At 32.3% G+C, this 12,361-nt stretch overlaps 1 protein-coding gene and 1 long non-coding RNA gene across 2 annotated transcripts in view; one reads left to right on the top strand and one right to left on the bottom strand.

Annotated features, from left to right (window-relative positions):
• Positions 1 to 12,361, top strand: part of beat-Vc (beaten path Vc) — a 633,967-nt gene that overhangs the window by 119,816 nt on the left and 501,790 nt on the right. The window lies entirely within an intron of this gene.
• On the bottom strand, positions 453 to 1,100 carry LOC142240476 (uncharacterized). Its single transcript, XR_012723289.1, has 2 exons — positions 1,030 to 1,100; positions 453 to 944 (listed from the first exon to the last, which is right to left on the bottom strand). It is a non-coding gene; the product is annotated as an uncharacterized LOC142240476 (long non-coding RNA).

The raw sequence follows: 12,361 nt of genomic DNA, 5'->3' as shown, positions 1-12,361 counted from the left end.
CTTCCACAGGCCCTACATTTTAAAAGAGTTCTACGGTTTATTTTTTGGGTTGATAATTTCGCAAACGCTTCATGTTATTAATTTTGCATATCATTACACCGAAAAAAAAGTTTACTATTTTTTATGAAAAATGAACTAACCCATAGTAAGAATGACCATGATTTGGCGCCAAAGATTTTTTTCATCTAGATAAGTTCATGATTTTCTTATAAATTAGTTCATGTATTACATCGTATTTTAGTTCATTATTACTATGCTGTGGGAAGAATATAGTTAAACTCATTCAAAATATTCCTGCTATCCGGAAAAATGAACAATTTTTTTGGAATGTATTAAGAAATTGGTTTGAAATAAACTGTTTGTCAGTATAATTTTCAAAAAAGTAGAGAAATTGAGGAATCAAAGGTACAACAAGCCTGTATACAACTAAGAAATTTTTCGTACAAAACAAGTCAATTTTCTATAACCACCAGTATTTTATTTCAAAGAATTATTATTATATTACACAAAACTATGGCTTATGATATACAATAAAGGAAATATTTTTATTAGTACGTTGGACGCATTTACTTGTCGGTAGTTAGTAATTGCTTCTTCAAAAGAGTAATATTCTATGTTATTAGGACTCAACTAATTAATTTAAATTTCCATGTTTTCTATCCATATGAAAGATATATGTGGCATAAGTTGCTATATTCAATTGAATTGTCCAATTTCATCGATTTTGGCAAACTTTTGTTGGGCGGATTTGGCTTATAAGCATCTGAAATTGCAAAGTTATACAAAATATAAGAAAAATATTATTAATTAATTAATTCTATCGTTCATATTGATTTTTAACTTACGGTTTTCAAGAGTATTTCCTAGAGCCAATAGGGATATCAGCTTAATTAGTATTAAACAGTAAGAATATTCAAAAAATTACCATTACGAGACCTGTCTACCTGCAAGTGAAAAACATAATTTTTAATAAATTGAAAATTTGGTTTTATTAAAAACGGACAAAATACCGTTTATAGAAAAACTTACCTCATTGAAAAATCCATCCAGTATGTACATTATTGGAATCATATCCATGGACAAATGGGACGTTATTGAAATTATTCTCAGAATATATTTGAAATAACAAAAAAAAAAAACTATAAAATTAGACATAATTTCCACTTGTCAGTATAGCATTTAGTATTTAAGGTGGATATTAAGTTCGAGTTTAGCGGCTAAAATTGCAATTTCCATGATAAGTTTTCTTTAATAATCCATTATAAAAAATAATCTTTATAAAAAACTTGATTTGGGCTATTCTCCATCAAGTTATATTTAAATTTGTATCGAAGACGTATAATTTTATACTTTGCTTAGTGATTTATTTTTAATTTTAGCGGCTAAACTCGAACTTAGTACTCATCTGTAGGAATTGCTGTAACTTAAAAAATATAGATTCAAAAAAATGGTTGCTTCTCAACCTGTGATCCAGATGTAGAATAAATATAAATCATCCTATTACCACTCATGTTGTATATTTTTATGTAAATCAATTAAAAATCCGCACTAATTTTAAACTAACATATTAACAGAAATATACAGTTCCTTAATCTGTTATTTATCAATAAAAAGCGTTTTTGATTCCTCTAACATCACATCATTCACTTCTCAGTTCCTAAAATGTTTCGAAATAAATGTGTTTTCATTAATAAACACCAATACCGCACGTACAATTTTGCAAAATTAAATCCACGTGTGCACTTCATAAATGCATCAACATAACTGAATGCAACAATAAAACTCAAAGACACAAATAGTCATAAGGGATACATACCTGCCGTAATGAAAAACAACTCCACACACACACACGATCCCTTTCTGATCTCGCTATTGCAAAAAAACAACTCTCACCACAAAAGATACCAACAACACACAAGGAACATTCCATTGTCTCTAGAATCAAAACAACCAACAACAGCATAAATGACGCAATAACAAACACAAACAATCATACGAGATATACACAAAATGTCTCTAAAAACTCCCTCACATGATGCACTCACATTTTCCAGTAGCACGTTTATTGATTAGTTGGAATTATATCTATAAGTTAAGGTAAAATATATACCAAATCTAGGAGGAATCTATAAAAATTATATATACCTGTCAAGGATTATATTAACTAATTTTTATTCTGTTTTAACTAAAATTTTCAATGTGAGTAAAAACACTCCAACATATAATAAAAAGGGAAATAATCTGTAGGTAGTCATTGTCCGAATCGGTAATGTCGTTAAGTTAATTTTTACTACAAAAAAATTTTTCCATACAAAATTTTTTCTTAGTAAATTGTCCACATTTCGTAGTAAGATTTTTATATTGCCCATGTATTTTTATAATAGAATCAACGATGCATTAACTACTGTGTTGGATTTTTTTTTAAGGAAAAATCCTTCCCATTTCGTAGTTAGTGAACTAAAAAACATTTACTGAATTTTTATAAGTTTTCCTTTAGCTAAGTTAATTTTCGTTGTGGTTACGAAAAATGAACTATATTACAGTAAATTTGTTGAACTATGTGGAAGTCAAAATGGTCCTTAAATTTACAAGACACTTTTTTTCTGTGTACAATTGCATATCTTTTACTATTAGAGCCAAGAAAAATGAAATTTCCATTGAAGTTGTTCCAGCTTTAAAAATTGGGTAGCGCATTGTCGGAACAATATTATTCGAACTTTTATCAAATGTCGGTCGGAGAAATTTAAATATACAATATATGGAAACCGTCCATGAGTCAAATCTCTCTTAAAAATAAGTGACGATCAGAATATTCCTCAAAAATACGATATTTTTAACAAAAGATTCACTCAGTTACAAAAATCAGGAAGGCGTAGCGAAGCGGTCCGGGTTCAGCTTGTTTCAAATAAATCTTGATGGTAAAGAACGCAGATTGTAAAGTCTACGTTGGTCTAGAGATTGTAAACTTTTCTATATATATATTTTGTTTTGGTAAAGAACGCAGATTGTAAAGTCTACATTATTCTAGAGATTGTGGATGTATCAAACTTGTTTATGTTTATTTTATTCAACCGTCAAACTGAACGGATTTGTTTTTTAATAGCGGATTATTTCATCGTAATAAGTACTTATTACGAATTTCACGTGTGGTGGAAAATTAAGCCACCATGCAGCGAAATTCAAAGTCATCCACTGGGTTGCTAACTTCAGGGTCCAGTGGACGGGTATCTACTGAAGTTATAAATTTGGGCAGTGACCAAGAGTCAGGCCCAATTAGTCGACCTTTAGACGGGTCGACAGTTGGCGACACTTTGGCAATTCGAACCTTTTCTAAGGTAACGACATCAAAAGGAGGTAATCCCTCACGAAAGAGATTCAAGGAACGAAGAAATGCTTTGTTTATCCTAAAGAAATTAGGATCAGTCGACCCAAGTACGTCGTCGGCTAAGCAAAGCGATTCCTTAAAATGGACTCAAGGAATTCTTGAAGCTGCAAAAAGGGAACGATAACCGGATGAACTGCTATCCTCTAAACGGGATCAAAGATCGTTTGCCTCAGTTGCAACAGAGAGCCTTGTGATGGCTATCATTAATACAGGAGCATTGGACGGCATGGTTCCAAAGCAAAAATGGGGGGAAATTGAGAACGCGATGTCTCGTGTCTACTCAGAGGTGAGAAAAAAGTTTCCCGGACCAAGTCCTCGACGGCAAGATGCTGGATGGTATCAAGGCCGATATAAGTTAATAGTATTTGCGGACCAGAGGTCTATGGATTGCTTTAAAGCTGCTTTGATGATAATTGGTGAAGATTGGGAAGGAGCCGCTTTGTAGTTAGTCGGCTCCTTCCCTAGAGCACGGCTAAATATAGAGCACATGCATGGAAAGCTGCAAAACCCTCCTGATCCTGAATCAATACTAAACAGACTAAAGGAATGTAACCCAGATCTTCCAACCTCCGATTGGAAGGTTGGTCGTTTGGATGAGGTGGATGGACCAAGACGACATGCAGTGTTTATGTTGAACATTGAGTCGCTGCCACATCTAGCCCAGACCCAAGGATGTATAAGTTATGGCTTTCATTCCGAAGGATTCCGAAACGGACAAGCCCCGGTAGAGTCAGAAGTGAAAAAATTTCCTTGCGAAGTCGAAAGAGACATAAAAACTTCAGACATTAATCTCATCAAAGCTGAACCGCGGATTGTTGCGATAGTCACCGAGATCTGTGAAGAGGAAGCCCTTGATGACGAAGCGGCTGATGTGACGGTGGTTGAAAATTTGGATGGTACTACGGTTCCTCCAGATAAATCTTCACCATTGTAAGGCCACTTGTGCTGCCTTAAAAGTTCTCCTGATGAAAGGAGACATAGATATAGTTCTTATTCAAGAACCATACACATATAAGAACAAGATCTGTGAATTAAGCACTCAAGTTTGCTTTCGAAACGATAGCATGCATACTCGAAGGACAGGTCTACTGAGACCGCATTGCATAAACTAGTCAGCTTTATTGAAAGCTCACTATCTGTCAATGAATACACAATCGTGGCGTTTCTAGACATCGAAGGGACATTCAATAACGTCCATCCGAGCTCGATATTAAATGGACTGGCAACTCTGAATGTTGATTCAAACATACTTAGGCTGTTAGACGAACTTCTAATGAAGAGACGTATTTCAGCCACTCTAGGACAACCAAAGATACGAAGGTATGTGAACAGAGTAGGGTTGCCAAATTCAAATGGCCTATTGTCGGGAAAGTTGGCTGGATTTACAAAAAATCTGGATTTCGTAAATCCCCAAATATGAGGAATAAAACTATTTGTTAAAATATTTAAATAAATAATAAAAACACAACAAAACATTTATAATTCAGTCTTTCATAAACATAAATAAAATAAAGTAAATTTAATTAAATTAAAAAAAATGAGAACACATTTTTAATTCAATCTTTTCTTACAAACTAATTTTACAGAAAAAGGCAAAATAGGTTTAATGTAGTTCTTATAGATAATAAATATCGCACCTATTAAGCAAAAGGGTTGTAACTCTAACTGTAGTAAAAAAGTATTAACTCTGAAGACAAGAAAAGAGACATAATTGCGTTTTTTTTAATGAAAGAATAGTAAAAAAATGGGAGAATTTTACAGTGTGTATCGTTTTTTAATGAAAAGTGAAAATTTTAAGTTACTACACTTTCTCTCTCTGGATGTAATTGAGTGCTGGTTAAAAGTAATTTACTCTTAAAAATCACCTTATTGAGAATGAAAAAGATAAGTACCTAACGCATAGCCTTTTCTATTGAAATATTATTTCAAACGTATATTTAGCTGGAAATATTATTGAATATGTTAGATTGTAACTGGACATGACATAGAAAATCTGGAAATTCTAGCCCATTCTAATAAATCTGGCAACTCTAGAACAGAGGTACTCCCCTAGGAGGAGTTCTATCCATACTAATTAAAAATTTCAAAACTCTAGCCATTCATTCGCTGATTCAGCAAAAGCTAGTTGAACATTATGGACCACGCAAAACCCGAAAATTTGAAGTTGCGAACGTGAGATGTAAAACTAGTTGAATTTTTCAATAAATACAATGTAACAGCATAGTTTTTGCATCCCTTTTATCAGGGAACCATACTAAATTAAATTTAACAAGTTAGGAAAGTCTAAAGTCGGGCGGGGCCGACTATATTATACCCTGCACCACTTTGTAGATCTAAGTTTTCGATACCATATCACATCCGTTAAATGTGTTGGGGGCTATATATAAAGGTTTGTCCCAAATACACACATTTAAATATCACTCGATCTGGACAGAATTTGATAGACTTCTACAAAATCTATAGACTCAAAATTTAAGTCGGCTAATGTACTAGGGTGGAACACAATGTTGGGAAACGTTTAAATATGAAGCAATTTTAAGGAAACTTCGAAAAAGTTTATTTATGATTTATCGCTCGATATATATGTATTAGAAGTTTAGGAAAATTAGAGTCATTTTTACAACTTTTTGACTAAGCAGTGGCGATTTTACAAGGAAAATGTTGGTATTTTGACCATTTTTGTCGAAATCAGAAAAACATATATGGGAGCTATATCTAAATCTGAACCGATTTCAACCAAATTTGGCACGCACAGCAACAATGCTAATTCTTCTCCCTGTGCAAAATTTCATCTAAATCGGACCAAAACATTGGCCTCTGTGGTCATATGAGTGTAAATCGGCCGAAAGCTATATATTGGAGCTATATCTAAATCTGAACCGATTTCAACCAAATTTGGCACGCATAGCTACAATGCTAATTCTACTCCCTGTGCAAAATTTCAACTCTGGCTTCTGGGACCGTATTAGTCCATATCGGGCGAAAGATATATATGGGAGCTATATCTAAATCTGAACCGATTTCAATAAAACTTGTCACACTTGACAATAGTCCTAATTGTTCTTCTTGTGCAAAATTTTAAGTAAATTAGGTTAAAACTCTGGCTTCTGGGGCCATATAAGTCCATATCGGGTGAAAAATATATATGGGAGCTATATCTAAATCTGAACCGATTTCTTCCAAAATCAATAGGGATCTATTCTGAGCCAAAACACATACTTGTGCCAAATTTGAAGTCGATTGGACTAAAACTGCGACCTAGACTTTGATTACAAAAATGTGTTCACGGACAGACGGACAGACGGACATCGCTATATCGACTCAGGAGCCCACCCTTAGCATTTTTGCCAAAGACACCATCTCGTCTCCTTCTGGGTGTTGCAAACATATGCACTAACTTATAATACCCTGTTCCACAGTGTGGAGCAGGGTATAAAAATGTTGAATATTTCTTTGGCCAAAATTAGGTTTTCTACATTAGGTTTTGCGACATACGTATTATACCGTCGTAAATGTATGTCGCAAAAGTCACAGTTTGCGACAGGCCAACCCTGTATGTTATATGAATTTCGCATCGGTTTAACCTGTCCACCATATTTATTATGCCTTTCTGCGATATGATAAAATCAAAGGCAATAAATTCTCAGAAAATAAGCTAAGATCTTTGATTTGGAATTATTCATTTTATTCATAGCCACCTTCAGTTACCGTGGCTTGTCCAGTCAATGGAGATACAATGGAATAAATTCATAATATTTATCATCCAATTCCGGGTATCGCACCTTTTCCTATGCGCTCTAAATTATTAAAATTTATGACAATGTCACACAGAGCAGTCAAGAAAAGACAAGACCATTTAGATCCTGAATAAAATATTGTTAATTGAAGTACATTTCTTATATTCTACGTGGAATTTTAAATTCCACCATAAATAAATTGTTCATTATTAATTTCCACATTAAATACAAGCGACAGGATCTAAACCAATATTGCCAATGCATCCGCCAGCGAAGAACATAGCTGATATACAAAAAAAAAAAAAAAAGAATTTATATATATAAATTAAACATCACCTACCAGCTCCACCCGCCCGCATCCCCTCCACCTAGCAGATTGAACTTCCTTCCATCGCATAAAGTTCAATGATAAATGCGATTTTTCTTTGGCTTACACAGAGAAAGTTAACGCTTAACTTTGGCTTCTTCGATTCGATGCTTATGACACCGCACCCCGTCAGATTTTGTTAGAAAATGTCCGTCCATCGGTATGCCTTTCTTTGGGAATACTTGTCTATCTGTCTACCAATAGAAGCATAACGCTACTTTGTTATATGTGCAAGTGTGTGTGTGTGTGTTTCTTTATGTTTATGTGTATATGTGTCTGATAAAACACGAAAACGATATTCTCACGTTGTAACATATTTCATAATAAAGTTATAGCCAAAATACGTGATTTTTAAGAAAACTACCAAGAAAATGTGCGACACAATTTTTGTGCACCATATGGCGAAACATTCATATGGGAACTGTAGCTACACACGCGTGTATACCCCCTAAAGGACACATTTCGAATAGGAATTTTCGATAGTGCCTGCGTGTTTATCTTCCCAAACCCCTGTCTGTATCATTCGAAGAAAGGAGTGAGAAATGAAGGAGTCAACCTACACAAATGGGGATGATGCGTAAATGTCATAAAATAAATATTCTATATATTAACTCATCTAAGTTTATCCAGAGGATAACACATCAAATGTGACTCTGCGTTTAACCAAGTAAGGTGAAAAAAAGAAAACCTGCAGACATTTTTTCCCAAAAGCAGCAGCATTAGTACCAGAAGGATGATGATGTACATGGTCGTTAAATTATACCTCCAGGAGAGGTTTTTTCCTCTTTGCGATAGTGTCAAACAAATAACGCAATAACAATTGACAAAATTTCTTGGTACTTGGCTTTGATGGCTATTCAGAGATTGTATGGCTATTCAGAGACAGTAGATGTTTTAAAAACGACTAGGAAGAAACTTACAAGGCATTCAATGGTTTGTAAAATATGGTTAACTCTTGAATGTGGAAAACGGACTCTTAAAGGGGAAACAAATTCGGCCATCGCTTATTAAAACCACTGATGCTCGTATGAATATTTCTGGTGTGAGTTAGAAAAATTGGGTTTTCTAAACCTAAAAATAGGCCAAAATGGCAACGATATTATTCTGTGCCTTTTTCAAATTTGATAACAATATTGCACGGGTTAGAAACCAAGTTAACAACAAACATTTTGACGTCAAACACGAAAGCAATTGACCTAATAAATAACCGCCTCCAATAAAATAATAATGATCCAATTGCATTTATTCAAATAATGTTTGTGATTGATTTTCGTTTCACAGAAAAAGTTTAAACTGTTCTATGCAGTGATGCCAGAAGGATTTTTGAACATCCCCACGAAACATCAAAAATTGCCTTTTTACCCTACACCAAAAACATGATTCCCCACAATTTTTCCTACCGCAAACAAATTAATAAAATTTCGAAATTAAATTTCGTTAAAAATATTAACATAAAAATGTGATTGTTATAAACCGTTTTAGAATACTGTCTATTATAATGACTAAGAAAAGACATGAAACTAGTGCAAATTCCTTCAGTTGATAGTAAGTTAGATCGTTAAGGTGAGTGCTTAGTTCAAGGTTAGCCGCTAAAGTGAAAACTAAATCAGTAAAAAAGGCATAAAATTATATCTATTTGCTCCAAATTTTATTGTAACTTCACCCTAAAAAAAAAAACATATACCCCAAACACATTTTGCTTCAAGCATATATATTTTCAGGATTGGTCCAAACAAAATATTGTTTGTATTGTTCAAACATATTATGTTTCACCTTAGAGCATACACTGGTAGTAAAAAATTTTAATGAAATTTTCTTTGTGGGGATATATTTTTAAGGCGCCAATTGGTTACTTCCATTATTTTACTTGGAGCATACTCTTTATGTCTCTCTTTCTAAACACATATATGTTTATAGGCTATTTCCAAATTAATATATGTTTGCATCTAAGCATATTATATTTACAAACATTTTATGTCCCAAACATAATATGTTCTAACATATTAACATATATGTCCCAAAATTATATCTATTTGCTCCAAATTTTATTGTAACTTCACCCTAAAAAAAAAAAACATATACCCCAAACACATTTTGCTTCAAGCATATATATTTTCAGGATTGGTCCAAACAAAATATTGTTTGTATTGTTCAAACATATTATGTTTCACCTTAGAGCATACACTGGTAGTAAAAAATTTTAATGAAATTTTCTTTGTGGGGATATATTTTTAAGGCGCCAATTGGTTACTTCCATTATTTTACTTGGAGCATACTCTTTATGTCTCTCTTTCTAAACACATATATGTTTATAGGCTATTTCCAAATTAATATATGTTTGCATCTAAGCATATTATATTTACAAACATTTTATGTCCCAAACATGTTATGCTAGTTTATGAACATTATATGCTTGCACTTAAAAATATTGTGTTAAAAATCTGAGTTCCAAACATATAATTTTTACACCCAAACATAAACAGTCTGTTTCGTCCGTGTTGATGGGCAATAGCCCACAAAGTTTGTATTCCTTAAAATGGATTATTAAAGGAAAGTAATCTTGAAAAAATGACGATTTTTGTCTGTTCTTACATCGGGTACAGTAGAAAATATTCGTTCAACCCAAATGGTAGATCTAATTCATAATATTGTAAGGGATCGGTTTATATCTTCCAATGCATGTTCGAAAATGTTGCACTTGATTTTAGAATCGAAATCGCCATTAGATATATTAGACTTGCTTAACATTCAACGTTGCTCATTCCATTCACTCAAAAAAAAAGTGAACTCTCTATTTCACTAAAGCCAATTTAACTTTATTTCAGTTCATGGAATTATTATGTTTTGAGAAAGTTTCCTTTACTCTAATAATTTTTTGGGTACGTTAGTTAAGTGAACTAAAAAACGGGGAAAAATTATACAAAAATGAAACATACAGATTTACTAAATTCGTATTTCTCACAAAATAGTTCCTTATTTCTTTAAATTTGTAAATTTTACTACAAATGTATCCAGACATTCTTGCAATTTTGAACTCTATGTTAATTTCTTCTTTCAAACTACAAAATTTTCTTTAACAAGTGAAAAAAATTATTTATGTCTAATAAATTTTTTTGAATTTGTCGAAAAATATTTATTTATTTACTTATGATATAAGCGTGATCCCAGCGTTTGTAATACTTTCTAGTTACAATTTTCTAAAAATTTTCAAAATTTTCTAAAATTAACCAAAAGTTTTCTTGCTGGTCAGTTCACTGTTTTTTCAGTGTTGTTACACCGAAAAAAAGTGAACTGTTTTATAGGAAGAATAAACTACCTCGCACGAAAATTGAACTATATTTCTCTCCACATTTTGAGATTTCCACCAAGCGTTGTTAAAACCAGGAAAATTTAATGCCCTGTTGTACTTTTTAACTCATAGAAGCAAAAATTAATCAAAATTATTTTTTGGAATCGTACGAAAATCTTCTTTTGATTTAGTTCATATTGAACATATATATACAGCCATTGAACTTTATACTCACATTTAGTTCATAAAACATTTGAGGCATACTTAAAAAAAATAAAATTGAACTGCTAGCAAATAATTTTTTCCAATAAAAATAAGTTAAATTTAGCGTTAGTTTAACTACGGAAATATTTTTCTGTGTACCCACTCATGAGAAATTTTCTATTTCATTCCCAATGCTATTTATGGATTTAGAAATTTCATGTCCTTTAATATGGAATCAACTTGGACTTTAGTTTTGGATTTGTTCTAGAGCTATAACGTAGACTTTAAGAAATCCTTTAAAATCAGGAAGGGATTTTAAGTGCTCTCCGAACTCATTGTCAACAAATAGATCTTTTTTCCAACTTGGTGATAGCACACCGACAACAAAACTGAACTGTTTTTTAGGAAGGATAACTAACTCGTGCGAAAATTGAACTAAATTGTACTCCAAATTTTGAGATTTCCACAAAGCGTTGTTAAAACCAGGAAAATTTAATGCCCTGTTGTACTTTTTAACTGCAGTGCACAAAATTACACCCTCTCATAGACGAAAAAAATTAACTTAAAGAAAAGAAGAAAATCATTGTTCATTCATCATACAGTAGTTCATTCTTACTATTTTTGGGAATCGTACGAAAATGTTCTTTTGATTTAGTTCATATTAAACTTTTGTGTACGGTCATTGAACTTTATACTCACGTTTAGTTCATAAAATGTTCGAGATATACTTAAAAAACGAAAATTTCATTGGGCTGTGGAAAATTTCGCAAAAAATAATAAAATTTAACTACAAACAAATTTTTTCTAGCAATAAAAATAAGTTAAATTTAGCATTAGCTTAACTACGGAAATTTTTTTCTGTGTACATGCACTGAAAAAATATTGTAGTGAGGTCACGTCCCTAAAATTTGAATACGAATTTTGCATAGCATAGAGGATGCATTTCTCTGATATAAAGTATGTTGTTTCCTTGTCCAAAAGTCTATAGACTTTTCAATTTCGTCGGTTTGTCCTTATATGGTATTTAAGTGATTTGACTTAAAACTGGATGTACTAACATTAAAGAAATTTCATTTCAATAAAGTCAACTTGGCACTAATACTTCTGAAAAATTCTTCAAAATTAATGAAATCATCTTTAAATTTCTTGACTTTTTCATCTTGGCTACAAAGCTGTTTTTTTTTCAACACTTTATTTTAAAGACTTTTTTCCTTGAAACATAGCATAACTTTTACTTGAAGTCAAGTATGAATGAAACTTTAAGTTGTCGTTCAAAATGTTTAAATGGACTTTGATATCACATGAAAAAAGCTTAAAGTTTGTTTCCTTAGCATCATGTCAGTAAAACTCACATTTAAAAGAGAATTGTGTCGTAAATT

This window comes from Haematobia irritans, chromosome 1, assembly GCF_050003625.1.
Source record: "Haematobia irritans isolate KBUSLIRL chromosome 1, ASM5000362v1, whole genome shotgun sequence".
NCBI classification, from domain to species: Eukaryota; Metazoa; Arthropoda; class Insecta; order Diptera; family Muscidae; genus Haematobia; species Haematobia irritans.
Note: the sequence above shows the minus strand (reverse complement) of the source record. Positions and strands in the feature narration are given on the sequence as shown.